The sequence below is a fragment of the Oenanthe melanoleuca genome, chromosome 1 (genome assembly GCF_029582105.1).
Source record: "Oenanthe melanoleuca isolate GR-GAL-2019-014 chromosome 1, OMel1.0, whole genome shotgun sequence".
Lineage (NCBI taxonomy): Eukaryota > Metazoa > Chordata > Aves > Passeriformes > Muscicapidae > Oenanthe > Oenanthe melanoleuca.
In genome coordinates, this window is record NC_079333.1 from 71,300,731 (window position 1) to 71,317,155 (window position 16,425).

The 16,425-nt window shown below is 36.4% G+C and overlaps 1 protein-coding gene across 1 annotated transcript in view; it reads left to right on the forward strand.

Annotated features, from left to right (window-relative positions):
• Positions 1-16,425, forward strand: part of GPC5 (glypican 5) — a 311,688-nt gene that overhangs the window by 64,818 nt on the left and 230,445 nt on the right. The window lies entirely within an intron of this gene.

Below are 16,425 nucleotides of genomic sequence, written 5' to 3' on the forward strand. Positions count from 1 at the left end.
ACAAGTACAAGGATTTATCCTGTAGAAGAGAAAAGTTGTCAAATAAATTAAAAATCAAGTAATTGAGGGAATTTGTGCTGTTTCATGTCACATTTACCTGGCTACAGTTCATACTTGAGCAGCAAAAACAAACTTTGAAACCAATGAGATTTTTAATCTAGAGGAAAGCTAGAGGAAAATAGTGACATCTTATAATACTTTGATGTTAGAAGAATTTATTGTACAAAATATCTGGGAAGGTCTTTGATCCACTTTCAAAAAAAATCCAAAGAGAGTTAGGAGCACTGAATGTCACACAAATATTGGTGCTGTCATTTCCTTCCCCTGAGCTTTTTCTTCTTTGTTCCAGACAGGTTTTAATTTTTGAGAGGGGAGTTTTAGGAAATTCAAATTAAACAAAAGCTCTGCACATAGCAGGTGACTAAAATGAAGGAAAAAACCCCTAGGAATCTTTTTTTTTTTTTTTACTCTTTGTTGCTTTATACATTGTGAATACTGAAAAAAAAAATAAAACAAGAAAGACTTCAACTCAAAGTAGCAACATTTTACAGATTTGAACGATGGGGATGTAATCCTCATTTGGTGGAAACATACAGTTGAACTTAGTTTAAATGTGCTTCATTATGTTGCTACTCAAAACTTTCAGTGGCTTTACAAATACTTAATCATCAGTTGAGTTGTAAAACGTTTATCTGTAATTTTAAATTAAGCTGTATCTTCAAAATTTTCTTGATGCTCAAGATAACACACACATTTGTTTGAATTTTGATATCTTATTTGGGTTTGGAGAAATTATTTATGAATATGATAATTGCAAGCATAAATTTAAATTTTGCTTAGTTTAAAATGGCAGTTTGTTTATATAGTGATTTTTTTTTTATTAGTTTAACTTATTACCTTGGGATAGCATTAGTTTGTCATGGAGTTTTTAGTCTTCATTATGAGCATGCTGTTTTGCTAAGCATTTAGAAAAAAACAAAATTTCTAAGATATTTGCCTGATTTTTTTGAGATTGTTATGAGTGAATAGGACTTGATTCAGATTTGTGGAAGATGTTCTATTTGCTTTTTAAGAAACAGTGTATAACTGTGTATATTAGATTCTTCCTTCAATTGAAGGAAAAACACAGTCTGTCCGTTCCAGTTCCAGAAAGATTAATTTTCCTTTGGTTTGCCTAGGAGTTAACACCTATTTCTCATATCAAAATTATTCCAGAAAATTTAGGTAATGCCTGTTACTCTACCGGTACCTGCTGTAAATTGTGCAAGTTTCTGGGGCTTCCCTAGGTGTCTTCAGTGGGATTTGGACTCAAGATGTATTGAAATGCCATTCTAGGAAAGAGAAAAGTGTAAAACTCTCAGAAATAAGCAAATGCAGTGGATTGTAATTAAATGGCAAAAGAGCTTCCAGAGCAGAGAGGATGCTGCATGAATAGGCACTCAGAAAGTAGGGGGATGTATTATGATCTGAATTAGTTTTGGTAACCCTGTAAAAACATAAAGGAGATATACATAAACTGGTTCCTGTATTTATTCTCTATCATCAAGTCAAATTACTAAATTCATTTGAAAAAGTTAGTGATCCTTTCCAGGACTAGCCACTTGGCTACTGTGAGCAATAGTTAGTATTCATGGCCATCCTTTTAGTAAGTAACAACTTTTTAGTTTCCACAGACAACTGTACCATAGAAAACAACATCCCTCACACTCTTTTTCCTGCCTTTCCTTTTCTTTTCCTTTGCATTTCCTTTATTTTCCAAATATTGAAAATGCATCTAGAAACAAATTTTGTTACCAAGCAAACTGATACAAAAATGTCTTGTAATGAGAATAAGCTACAATTTTCCTTTTTTGTTACTCAGACCAATCTGCAGCTCCTTGCCTAAAGCTAAGTGTAAGAGAGAAAAGTTGTGCTTATATTCTGAGGATGTCTGTAAAGGATTTCAGTTCCTTGCAGAATTTCACATGGATACTTCTAAAAGATTTTGATGATAATTTTTATTATATTCAACCAGATCCATATATTGTTCAGTGACACTACTCACTTCTTATTTTTCAGTATGCAGCATGTGATTACACAGTGTTTATTTTTTTATGTTACAGAAAGTACACTTCAAAAGTCCCTGAAAACAAAAGCCTTTCAATTTGTTGCATTGTAAAAAATAATAGATTAGACTGCAGTACAAATCCTATTCTCAGAGTTTGCTACAAGCTCATAGATTTACTTGTTGGTGATTAATAACCATAATATTTTTATATCACATTCTTGCTGACCTCAGTCTCCAGTGAGGCTAAAGGGCATCACGTTTTTGTGAATAAGGCCACTGGATGACATTAATACAAAGTTTCCTTAATCTTAGAACCTGGAAACATCTGCTGGAATTCTGTAGCATGTTGTGTAGGTTTTCAATGAAGGCAGCTTTTAAAATTTGGCTGATTTTGCTCCCTGCAGTGGCTTTTGCTTCAACCAGTGGGAAATTATTTCAGAAGGATTTAGATGGTGCAGGAATAATTGGTTTAATAAGAAAAAAAAGTCAAAAAGTTAAAATCAGTCAAACACTTTTCCACTACATTTATATAGCTCTTACATCGACTGTTCTTTAAAAGGAAAGTATTATACCTTATTTAATTCTCTTTCCTGCTAACTTAATGGCAGAAGAACAAAATACAATTTCTCAGTTATTACAGAATAATGGTTTTACTGATGCACATTCTGTAGTATTTTCATGATCATTAATTTCACAATAAGGAATAATTTCTCATTTTAATTTCTCTTATTATTCAACAAATGAAAAATACATAATTATTTACATTTTACGGAAAATTAGTCTTAACATTTGTTTTAAAAACTTCCTGATTATGATAAAAATGTAATAGAATAGTGACTTGAAAATACAATGGGGGGAAAGAGAGATTGCATTGGTACAAATGCTTGAGGTTGCCTTAAATACACAGATTAATCTGCTACAGTACGGAAAGTTCTGCAATATCAGATTTTTTTTTCTTTTAGTAACATTTACTAGTAGGAGTCTAAAATACAACATTCCTCAAGATTCACAGTAATTCCAGGCCACCTGAACATTGTTTATTTGGGCCTTGGGCACCAAAATCCTAGTCAACAGTTCAGTCTGTCTCCTTCCAACATTCTGTGTCGTGACAGATTCATCAGGCGCTTTTGGATTTTGGCTGGTAATTACTTATTAGCACAAATTTAGTCTGTAACTGATGAAGTGTCTGTTCTAAGGAAAGGAAAGCACCTGCCTTACTCCACAGATGAGGAGTTTTTCAGACAGCCTGAACCAACCTCTCACATTCAGGCCCTACTCCTCATGGGGAATTTCATCTATCCCAGTATCTGCTGGAGGGACAATGCAGCAGGACATAGGAAATCTAGAAGGTTCCTGTAGAGGACTGATGACCAATTCCTGACACAAGTGATAGAGAAGTGTGTAACTGGACCTGATACTCAGGAACAAAGAAGGGCTCATTGGGGATGGGATGACAAGGCAACCTTTGCTGCAGTGACCATGAGATAGTGAAATTCAGGATCCCAAGAGAAGAGAGCAGGACAAAAGGCACCATCCAAGTCTGGACTTCAGGAGAGGAGACTTTGACTTGACCTCTTTGGGAATCTTCTTGAGAGAGTCCTGTGGAGTGATGTCCCTGAGGGCAGAGGGGCCAAGGAAGCTAATTGATATTCAAGGTTCAAGTTTGAGATGTGTCCATCCCACTGGTCAGGGAGATAGAAAAAAGAGGCTAAGGGTAGTTGCAGGCAAAAGTCAGATTTAAGAAGATTAAGGAAGTATCCAGAGTGTGAAATCATGGACAACTACCTATGAGGATCACAGAATTACTGTTCAGTCTTAGAGGCATGAAGTTAGCAAAGCCAAGGCCCACTTTAAGTTGAAACTACGGAAGAATGTCAAAGGCAACAGTAAGGGAGACTATGAATATATTAACAGCCAAATGCTACCTAGGGAAAACCTGCACCTGCTGCTGAATGAGCAGTGGTCATGGTGAAAAAGGACACAGAATAAATATACTGAGGTATTAAATTCCTTCTTCTCTTAATTCTTTACTAAAAAGACCACTATCCTGTTTTGGCTGCTCCTCTCAGCATAGATGAAGCCAAACCTGGAGTACTGTGTCCAGTAGGAGCTCTTTAGTACAAGAGAGACATGGATATATTGGAAAGTCTGCAGCAGAATGCCATAAGGACAATTAAGAGACTGGAGCATCTTTCATATGAGGAAAGTCTGAGGGAGCTGAGACCATCCAGCCTGGAAATGGAAGGCTCAGGGAGATCTTACCAATGTCTGTAAATACCCAAAGGGGGGGTGCAAAGAGGAGGGGTTAGGCTCTTTCCCGTGATGTCCAGTGGCAGGAAAAGAGGCAACAGGCACATACTGGAACACGGAAGATTCCGTCTGAGAATCAGTAAACACTTTGTCGTCCTGGGTTGTTAAACATTGACAAAGGGTGCCCGGAGAGGTTGTGGAGTGTCCATCCTTGGAGAATATGGAATTCATCTGGGCATGGTCTTGGACTTGGTGGCCCTGTTTGAGCAGGGGAATCAAGCCTAAGGAACTCAGGAGGTCCCTTCCAGCCTCAACCATTCTGTGATTCTGTGGTGCCAGACAATTTTTAACTAAGTGTCCCACCATTACTGCCTGTTTCTCCAGCTTAAAAGAGAGGCATAAGAACATAAGAATTATTTCAAATCCAACTAGAGAAACAGAGAAGTTAATTGTGGTCAAGACTATAAGCTGTTTCAATTTATTTTCTTTACATCCTAGAAGAGGTCTCATCCCTGGTCTGGATTATGCTGGAGATAAGTACTTTTAATATGTTTTTCTTTTTGTTTTCCATCTGACTGTTTTATGTTGGACCTAATCTAGTATCAGTAAGTAAAAAGCTGTTTTCAGTCTGAATGCATTATTTTGTTTGGAAAGGGAGGTGTAAGGTTCTATTCCTAGGAATGATATTATTTTCAGAGTACATGCATTCAAAGAGCAAAGATGCAAACCCAGTTCCATCCTGAAACATCTGGATTATGTTTTTCATGAAGATTTCTATTAAATGGGACAGCAATAATTTTGACAAGAGGTGAAATAATAAATTTAATTTCTGATTTATTGAGGTAAATTTACTGAGGTTGCATTTGTTGCTAGTTTGGGAGCATTTGTGTGACTTTTTTAGGCATTTTTTGTGTTAAGCAATTGTAACAAAAATGAATCAAGTGACCAGACTTGAGAGAGATCAACAATTATACTGTGGTTTTATGACTATATATTGGGATGTCTTTAGACTCAGTCTTTTGGATGTCTAAATTGTGAAGGGACAGCAGTATGAGTTGAAAGCTGGAAATCTGGAGTATTTTCTCTTAGGGCTCTGCAGTCTTATGCTTAGTTAAAACCCTTCAAAGGATTATATCACTATATATAATTTTTATTATATATCAGTTACAGCACCTAAACAACTGGAGATAATGAGGGAGTATTTGTTATCTTACATGACTTTGGAAGTGTTTAGAAGAGGTGGTAGTACAGAAGTGACATACTACTTGGAGTTTGCAGAGATTATGACATGGCATGCCAAGCATAACTGTCTCCTTAAATCCATTCCAAAGTGGCAATATGCACAAGGCTGTATTTAAATGATCAATTGTGTTGAAATTTTAATTCTGCCAAGTCAGTGAACTTAGCAGGCTCATATAAGAGATGATGGAAGGTTTCATAAAGCTAATGCACCTGGACAGTTACTGGAGGTTTCCAGGTGCAGCTCATTGTGTTGGCAGTGTTCAGCTCTCCATAAGGACTGTAAGGATGGTTGGAGTCCCTTTATCTGGCATCTCTCAATTATTTCTGAGTGAAATTGTTCATGACAAACAAAGTAAGAGGACTGATTTTTTTTTTTTTTTTCCTATTGTCAGTCAAATGGTTGGCCTTTAGCACTAGCTGAAGTTCAGCATTAACAGTACTTAAAAGGGCAGCTACAGACAGGAGAGAGGGTCTCCATAAAGCCACATGGAGGTGACATGAGGAAATGGCTCCAAGTGGCATTTGGAGTGTTTTCATCTCAGTGTAAGAAATAAAGTTTTTATGGTGAGTAAATGCACTTTCTGCAGATGAGTACCCATCATTAGAGGGTTTCACGATTCAGTTGGACAGTTGCTTGATAACCTGATCTAGGCTCTCTTTCCCCCAAAAGGCTGAACCACTTGATCTTTCAAGATCCCTTCCAACCTGGGCTGTTCTAGGATGGTATGTCTCATTCAATTCTCTTTTTCCTCTGTTCTTATATTTGACCTTATCCAAGTCACCATCTTAAGCAGAGTGAACCAAATTAAAAGTTACTGCATTATTGAACAAAACATGGTATTTTTGCAGTTATCTGAAATACATATAGCACCTTCCAGGATGATAAATGGTACAGCTTCAGTGATTTCTTTCCTGAGGCTGATATGAAGAAACTCCCATTTTTCTTTTTTAAAGCATTGTCTCTTTGAGGGAATTGAAAAAAGCATCGTTAAAGATTGTGAAGAAAAACATTCCTTATACATTTTCATATTTGAATGTTTAAGTCTAAAATGAGTTTACCTGCCTTAATTGGCTTATGGCAATATACAATACATAATATGTACTTTCACATCCCTTACACAAGGTGAAACAGATGGTGATATTCTAAAAATATATTGTTAGACACTATTTTACATGTTTTTTCTCTTGACATTTTTGAAATATGTGGAAGTTCAGATGTTGAGCATCATATATATTTACCTGAATTAGAAAACTTATTTTGCATATATATATGATTTGATTTATTTAATATATTCTAAAATATATATGTCTATTTTCCCTTCCTCTCCCAGAAATCATAAGCAGGTAAAAACCCACTTTGTTATGTTGTAACTTTTAATTTAAAATGGATTTTGTTTACTAAATTATTTTTATAGTTTTCGTGAGAAATAATTGGTATACAATAAACATAAACTGCAAATGAGAATTGCAAAATTCGAAATAAGAACTATTGCCAAAAAAAAAGAGAAAGAGCAATAATATTCTAAGTATGGCTTGCTGGTAGCTAGATTTCATTCCAGTCTGAGTGGAAAAAATTATTGTGTTGATAACCTGAACAATGCTTTTTTGTCAAGCATTCAGAAAAGAAATTATGAGGCCAGAGGCAAAGATCAGGTTCTGCCTGTTGAGTGCTTGGGCATTTTGCATGAATCTGTGGCTAGAAAGTAAAAGAGAGTTTTAGTTTTCTCCCATTCAGCTTACTGTCCTTACAGCAAATTAAAAGCCAGGTTTCCTTTTCCTTGCTCTCTGTTGGAACGAGGATGGCTGCATTTCTGCCGTTGTTTCCCATGGCAGAAGGGCTGCTGATGGGCTGTCTGGAGCAGTATGGTGTGTGTCAGGGCTGCTGAGGGTTGTTGGGTGTGCAGTTCAGCTAGTGAAGCTGGCTCTGTGGCAGGGACACGCGCACAGCGAGGACAGCGACACGGCTGATGCACAGGCTGCCCCCAGCGTCACCAGCGGGGCACACACAGTGCTCCAAGGTCACAAGCACCTGGACATCGTGAGATCCTGGGGTACCTTTACACAGCTGGCACCTCTGCCTGGATCCGACCCCTCTTCCCTGCCCCACCGGCTGCAGGTGCAGGGGGGTGCGTGCTGCAAGCTCGCAGCGCTCACACACTCGTCCCACAGATACCCCACATTAAATCCCCCATGGGCTCTCTGCCTGTCTGAGACTCTGCCAGCACCTGGAGCCCCTTCACAAACACTGACATTACCCCATCAGCCAATATCCCATCAGCACACGGCCTGTTACCCATGTCCCACTCCAGCCACCAGCTCTGAGCCCCTCTCTCACCCCAGAACCTCAGGGATGTTTTCAAACGTACACCATTCACAGTGGCTGTAGGATAAAACCCCCCCGTCCAACACTGATTAGCAATGCAATTGTCTTGTTTATACCCCTTTCTGCCTACCCTTCTATCTTTTTTTTCCTGCTCCCCCTTTCCCTGCTCACTGCCCACCATTTGACGCAGTCCCACCAAACCCTTCCAAAACGCAGAACCCCCTAGTTTTGCAACCTCATCTCTTGAAAAGTTCTTTCATAGCCTATCAATTAGTGTGACTGACCAGGTTTGTTTCTGGTTATTGTTTGCAAACGCTAATTGGCCTGGATTTATGTCTCTCTGTATTTTGTCTCCCTTCCATTCCTTATCCTCCCAACTGGAAAAATATTCTCACACTCTTCATATCTTTATTAGTTATGCCACTGACACAGTTTCTTCTTAACATTACTGCCCTTACTATGTCTTGTTCATGTCTTTTTGGCTTCTTTGGCCAAAAACTCTCAAAAGGAGCAGGCAATTCTTGCATGTACCCTGAGAAGAACATGCACCCGAGATGGAGCATCTGTATTCAAATTATAAAGTTGAACATCTAGACTAGAATTGTCTTACTTGCTAGGAAAATGATGTTAAATATTGGCATTAAAACAAAATGATATCTAATTAGCCATCACTTTGCAGGACATAGCAATGATAGCAGGAGGTAGTTGAAGTGAAGAAGACTCAGTAAGGAGCGTTCTCTTAGACCTTTAGGCAGGAGGAAGATGTAATTTAATTTGACCTTAGGGTATTTAGGAGTGTAGGAGGGAAACAGCTGGCTGTGTTTTTGTCTCAGGACACTTCTGACCTAGTATGTGTGAATATCAAAGTATGGCTATCCAGAAAATTGTCAGGACAAGCAAGGAAGTATGTAAAAGTGTGTTTAAAGCTCTAAGAATAAGCAGTGATGGAAAATAAATGTAAGAGGAAATTATGACTAAAATTGCTGCTGGATCACACTGGAGTAAATACTTCTCCAAGCCTCCCATGCTATTGGTGCTGTGCAGAGACATAACAAGGAAAGTCTCAATCATAAGTTCACAGTGTAAGTAAATGAGAAAAAAGCAAATAGCAAGTAGTAAAGTTACTTCAAATCTCCCAAGTGATCAGTGGCAGATGAAAGAACAAAGGCAGTCTTTTTCTGAATTTTGATCTAGAGTCCATTAGTTATATCGAGTATTATTGTTATTCCATTCCCCTCCTCATGTTCTTAAAGGATGATGCAATGTAATATGAAATGCAGTAGAAGTTCCCCCCAGCAATATTGAGTCATTTAGTTATTTTGAAATTTTGTTGCATACATATCAAAAAGCACTGTTTTAATAGTAGCATAGTTTGGTGTTTTGCATGTCTTTGTGGTAGGATTTTTACTAATCTTTCCTGTCACAGCTTGGATTATACCTGTCATGCTTCATGTAGATCAGCAAAGACATTCTTGTAATATTGTAGAATCCCTAAGCATTTCTTTGCACCTTTTGAACTGCATTGGGCTGATTTTTTTAGTTCTTTTGTTCTTCAGATTTTCTATTGAGCATGGAATTCCTTGAATAAGCAAAGATTTTTGTCTGATACCCAGGGGTATTAGTAAAATTCACATCATTGTGGTTAACCGTGAGAATTTCCACTTGTGACTTGTGACTATGTCTTTTAGGAAAAAGTCTTACTTTGAAAATGTTGATAATAGTAACTTATAAAGAGGTAGCTTATTATCAGGTTGTTCCTTTACATCCTAATGCAGAAATGTTTCACTGCAGGGGAATCTGTGTGGGTGCCCAGTCCTGTCACTTGCAAGACAACAGATGTTCACCTTCTGAAACTGCAAAGCTGTAGAAATTCAGAATATTTATAGTTAATGCAAAACTATATATAGCAAAACATTCTTAAACCAGGTATAAATAGCTAGGTGGTAAGGTAACTGACTGGTATAGACTGTTGTAGGCTGTTTGCATTTGACAAATGAGGACTGTACTGTAACCATGAAAATCGTTGGCTGTTAGCTCTTTCTCAGAGAGTTAATTTTAATACATAAGTGAATTGCTGAAGAGAAAACTTAGCAGGGTTTTTATTATAGGAATATGAAGGACTAGAAGCAGTTTTCAGTTGCTGGTACCATTTTGGGTGTTTGTGTGACAAAATATCCTTCTTGTGCCGTTAACTTGTCATCAGCCATTTATCAGTCATAGTTTTGGTTTATTGTGTGATGTCCAGAGACCTGTACTATGTCATGGACCAGTCTGCAGGGGCTGCAGCTACATGCATTTGTGAATTTCTTGAACTCAGGTGTGGTGCTTGGTCCCATCCATGTGTCACAGGCACACCCTGCAGTATGAGCAGACCCTTTGCCATAACGTTTCTGGAAAGAGCATTAGCTTGGGGTTATGGGAATAAATCTGCCTGAATCAAACTTTGATTCAGACCATTATAAACACTCTATTTTAAGGCGATTTTATTTGACTTTTTTAGAAAGAATGATGCTCTGTACTTGTGTTTCATGAAGGAAAAGTGTAAGAATATGGCTAATTTTCTCTACATATGTAATAGTAATGTAATTTTTCTACCTATTCTCATCTCTTGTTTACATTCTTAATTCTGTCTTCGCTTTCATACACCTACAGAAAATTTCTCAACCCTCATGCTGTTATTTCTGTATCTGTTTTACCTGGTTTGTATCATCTTCACACCTGTTTGAATCCTAATTGTCATCTTTAATACATCCTTTCAGTGTCAATCCTATATTGCTGCCCACAGCTGCATTGAACTGGTTTTATAGTTCCTTAGACAGCAGCCTGTTTATTGATTAGAAATGTTACTTTGGTGTTATTTTTCTCATGTAGTACATTAAGTTGTATCTTACCACTAAAATTATCTCATGGCTTTGAAGAAAATTTTAAAGAAATCACATTAATTGAAAGATAAATTTGATATCAGAAATGATGATCAAAAAGATATCCTTCATCTCGCACTGTAAAAGATAAAATATGGCTTTGGAGCCCTAGCAGGAGACACAGGATACAGTCCTCACATCATCACATGCCTTTGCAAAGGCACTGCAGCTCCAGGGCAGTACTAACTCTGAGGCTAATCTGTCCCAGTAGAACAGATTTAGCACGATAATTCTGCACACAGAGAAGTATCCATAAATACTGGTATATATTTAGGTAATTCTCACCTCTTACAGGTTACATTCCCAGCAGAAACAAAGTATATTACCATTCCAAAATCTGTGTAAGAATGATGCTCAACATGTGAAATAATCTGTATAAGAGTGATGGTAAGATTATTCAATGCAGCACAAAGCCAGTTTTTAAAAGAACAAAAGGTCTATATACTAGAGCACCAAAGAAATTTACAGTTAATTCTTGTATGAATCAGACAGTATCAAATCCCTCAGCTGGTTTCAATTAATATTTTTTTGTAATGATAAATGAAATCAGCCCTAGAGTTAAGCATATTAGCTAAGTGCAGCATAAAAAAAATCCCAAATCAGTCAACCATTTATTTCTATTGAAACTATTTTTTCCTTTTAAAAATTATTACTACATTGGTATAGGTAGTCAGCCTCAGTGGGAAGTATTCCTACCTACCTTAAAGCACAGACTAGAGTTAGCACTGATGCCAGCAATCATCTAAATTTTTTTGCATGCTACATAAGCTCTATGAACAAAGGCAAACCTTGCCTGTCTCTTTTCATTATTAATTTTATAATTGTAACTTTAGGTGGATGAAAATACTGAAAAAAAATTTTAAAAAACCAAGTTTTGAAAAAAATCCCTGTCTTATACTACACTTGTGGATACTGTGGGATCACTGAGACTTTGTAATAACATTATCTGGTTCTGACGTATTAATATGGATTTAGAACAGATGTTACTCAGCTATCTTTTCTGTTAAGTGTTACTACTTATGAGAGGTTAACTATGAAATGCTGGATTCTCTGAAGTCAACTTTCTAGTCCAAATTTAAGGCCAAGTTTTCATGCCACACCAGCGTCATTCCCTAAGTTTTTAAATCAGTTGGACTTTATCTATCAATTAGAAGCTGGAAAAATTATCAGTTGTATTTTCTACAGTGATGTTATGATAGTCATGTCAATAGGAAGTAGAATTGGTATTTATGGTGGGATTTTGTTTTAGTAGAGCTGTTATTTTTGAAGCTGTATGTGGAACATTTATTTCTGCCCATGAAATCTCTTGTTAAATTTTCTGCTGTTCTGTTCAAGGTTTACATGAGAGTATACAAAAACTTTTGCATTAGGTGTGTGTAATTATCAGGGCAATGTGAGAGCCTTCTCCTTACTGCCCTTCCAGTTCAGTGTTACAGTTTTTTTCCAAAGAGAAAATAATGATTTTAGTGTCTTGCAAGCTGCTGCAAGTATCTCTTAATAATGAAATAAAAGTTTTCGTATCTCGTATGAAGAGGTGTGTGCGGTGCCCAGAGTTTTCCAGATGAAAGAATATACTTCACAGAAGAACTGATGTGTAAACTACATCTTAATTCCTGTAATCAGCATACATTTAAACCTGCAGGGTTGAAATCTACATTAATTTCATGTTGGTTTTCATCACTTACGTATATTATTGCGCTGGTAGGTTTTCAAAAATCACTGTAATTCTGTGATTTTTTTTTTTTTTTGTTAGATGATTCTGTATTTATTTACAGCTTGCTTGAAGAATGGATCCATAATTGGATCAAAAAAGAAACTGCATTAACTGAAAGTTGGTCAGTGAGCAAAACTCTGTGTTTCAGTGTCACATTTCAGCCCCTCTTACTGTTTTTATAGTTCCACAGTCTCTTCTCACAGGCCTTTCCAACCATCTCTATTTGGTGCTCTCAGCCACTCAGGCTGCAGCTATTTCTGCAGCTATTTCACCTTTCTGAGTGAGCATCAAGTAGATAATGAGCAGTAAAGCAATTACTGCATGTGTAATCTTCCACCTTTTTATTTAAAACGTAAACATGAGACTGTGCAAGAAAGAAACCAAGTGGTGTTTGCTTACTTACAAGTCTTTTCTTGGGGTACATTTGAATGGACTTAGGTCATTTATAATTCAGGGAAAAGGTAAGGATAGCAAAACATAAGAACAGATTAGTGGCACCTGGAGCAGTTACAGTCAATAAAATTTTTACAAGAATATCAAGGGAAAATGGAGGACTAGAGAGAAAGTAAGCTTATTAATAAATAAGGTGGATTAAATTAATGATTAATGACTCTTAAGTAGCCAAGTGCTTAAGTGATTTACACAAACAAAATCAATCTTGGGGGAAAAAAAAATAAAAGGGAAGGTCATGAGCAAACATTATCAGGTTGGCACATCAGGATTTATTCCAAGTCTCAGGAGAGACACAGCTATGCAGTCTGGGTGAAAAACAAATCAGGAGGCTGAGATCCACATCATGACTTGCTTTTTCTTCTCAAACCTTGCTCATGCTCATGTTTATCTGCCAAAGCACACTACTTAAGCTGCCAGTGAGCAATGGCAGCAGATGAGGCAGTGCTGCCTCTGCAGGGCTGGCTGCTCCATGCCTGGCTTTGGTTGATGAGGCAAACTCCTCACACTGCTTTTCTCTCCTACAGCCTGCATTATGGCCTGGCCCTTAGAAAATTGCAGCTGGACTTAAATCAAGTTAGACAGAAATATGCAAACTGTAAAAACATGAATAGACCCAGTGAATTTAAACACAGTTTGTTACAACTGTATTCTAAAACAAAAGAAAACTATGAAAAAGTGCATAGGCACTGGAGGATTAAGAGAGAAAGTTAAGGTGGAACTGAAGGGGACAGGAGGGAAATAATCATTATGGATTTGATCATAAATTAAATCTTTAATGATGAGATGAATACCCATAGAAACAAATAATAAATTAAAGTGTAGGAGAAGTTAGTTTAGCAAAAAACAAACAAACACCCTATGCACTGAGTAAAATGATATTTTATTATTTAATCAGATTACCAAATGTCATTAGTGTTAATGATTAAAAAAGAAAGAATAGGGGAATAGATCTGCCATATGTAGATGTCCTTATCCCTTTTGAATGCAATTTCTTGATACAAGCTAGGTTTGTACCCATATATGTAGATATACTTATATCTGCATATATGTATAGATATTTATATCTGCTCATATATACGTATATGTATACATACTGCAGATTAGCACTGTATATTTGCAGTATTTGACTTTTTCTGCATGTGTAAATACATGTATTTGTGGGGTTTTTTTTCCTTCTTCAATTATTTTGTATACTACACAGTTGGCATGGGACAGAATAATAATAACAATAAGTAATAAATACCCTATTCATCTACTAAGGAAGGGCAGAGGGTAAGACAAATGGGTTTCTTTTAAATCAACTTCTATTTTACATATTTAATAATATTTAATTCAGAGTATTCTAGGTTATAAACAATTCAGTGGGTCTGAGAGAGGTTAATTTGGAAGGAAAAAATCTTCACAAAAAAATCTGAAACACCACCAAGAGTGAGAGCAATTTTAATGGAATTGTGCCCTTTTTTTCAACATTATTATCTGTACAGTTATATCAGATGGCTTAGTGCTTTAAAAAGCTTGAATCTACTTTATTTCTATAAAATTTTCATTAATGTTGAAAAATATTTATTGAAATGGACACCTGTTTTCTGGCAAGTAATGCCAGAAGGACATATCTTGCAGATTTCACCAATATTGAAACCAATTTCGCCAACATTTATTTGCCTTGCTAATTCAAGTAATGAATATTGAGGAGTATTTCTAGGAATGATGAATATCCAAGAAATTCAAGTATATTTCTGAATTTACTAGGCATGCTTACAGTGTCAAGCTTTACAAGAATAAACTGCTAGTTTTCTCGTTAAGGCAGCCAAGTGTATGACACAGTGGGGAAGTCACTAGATGCTGTCCCTAGCCTGTCACTTATGGGTCAGTCCTACAGGGATTTTCTTCCTCTTTCATCTTTGAATTGCAAAGGCAAAAGTAGAAATCATACCTCTTTCCAAGTCTGTAGTTGTTTCATCTTTAATGCATTCCAGGTATTCTCTTCTTTCCATTCTGTGGGAAGTGCTCTTGAAAACCAGCAGCAAAGCACTTGTTGGTAAAGCCATCAATATTACCAGCTTAACCTCACTTCAAAGTACAACATGATGTATTTATTGGTACACTGCTATACATATGTATCAAATGACTGAAAGCCCTTCTGGCACTTGGGTCTTAGTACCTTTCTTGATTACTGTCAGTTTGCTGCATGTATAGTTCCTTCTCAATTTTATTCATGGGCTTAAGGTCATTACCTTAAGCAATGTGCACTCACGGTAATTTAAAAAACAAAGTAGACATAAGGCATCAGAAATTAAAATAAATAGCAATTGTGTTTAATGTATTTAAAATATATTTTTATAACTTATGCAATCAGATACCTTATCACTGCCTACAACTATCCGAAAGGAGGCTGCTGCCAGGTGGGGGCTGGCCTCTTCTTCCAAGTAAGAAATGATAGAAGGAGAGGAAAGAGCCTTAAATTGCATGAGGAGAGGTTTAAATTGGATATCAGGAAAATTTTCTGCATGGAAAGGGTTGGTAAACAGTGGAACAGACTGCCCAGGGAAGAAGTGGAGTCACCATCCCTGTAGGTATTAGAAAACATGTAGAAGCAGCACTCAGGGATGTGTTAGGTGAGTGGTTGGACTCAAAGATCCTAAGGCCCTTTTCCAACTGAAATTTTGATTCTATGATTTTTTTCTTCCCTCTAAATAAAAAATACATAAACCCCAGTGGTCCTTGAAAACAAGCATTTTAAAAATAAACTTAATCATATACCTGTTAGCAAATTAAAAAGCGCCATTTATGCAAAATAGGTCTCCATTTTTTAATGTAGTTAAGCTGATGGTTTCAAAGCTACATATATGATGCTTTTTTTCTAGAATAACTCATAGAAACTAATAAAAGTTTCAGATTAATGGCTGTCCTCAATTTCTGTGTGAAACCAAAAATCTCATTTATAATAATGTTATTGAGTTTATTATAAAACTGTTACATTTCATTAACTTATTGCAGTTTACTTACTACGTATTACTCAGAGCTACTGTGTACAAAAACCATCATTAAGTCAGCAGATTTGTTTTATTTGTTGCTTGTTATTGTAATTTAAAATGAAAAATTGAAGAACCTGTGTCACTTCAATTCCTGCTTATATGCAGTCTGCTAAAATCTGTTTACCAGATTATTTTATGATTCAGATGTGGGGCCAAAGGATGCTGTAATTTTGCAATCAACATCAGAAGGCATATCTTTAGAAATCAAGTTGTTAAAATTGACATGATGAGTTATAATATTCACTGAAAGGTAGTGTATTTTCAATATGTAATTTTATAACTGAACTTCACCTGTAGAGATTGCACTGCAGGGATAAAAATTATTTGCCTTGCTAATTCAAGAAATGAACAATTTGGAGTTTATGCATGATATATGCACTGTATAAATTTGCTGTGATCGCAGTTTCATACAGACACTTCATAAAACATATGGAAATTCA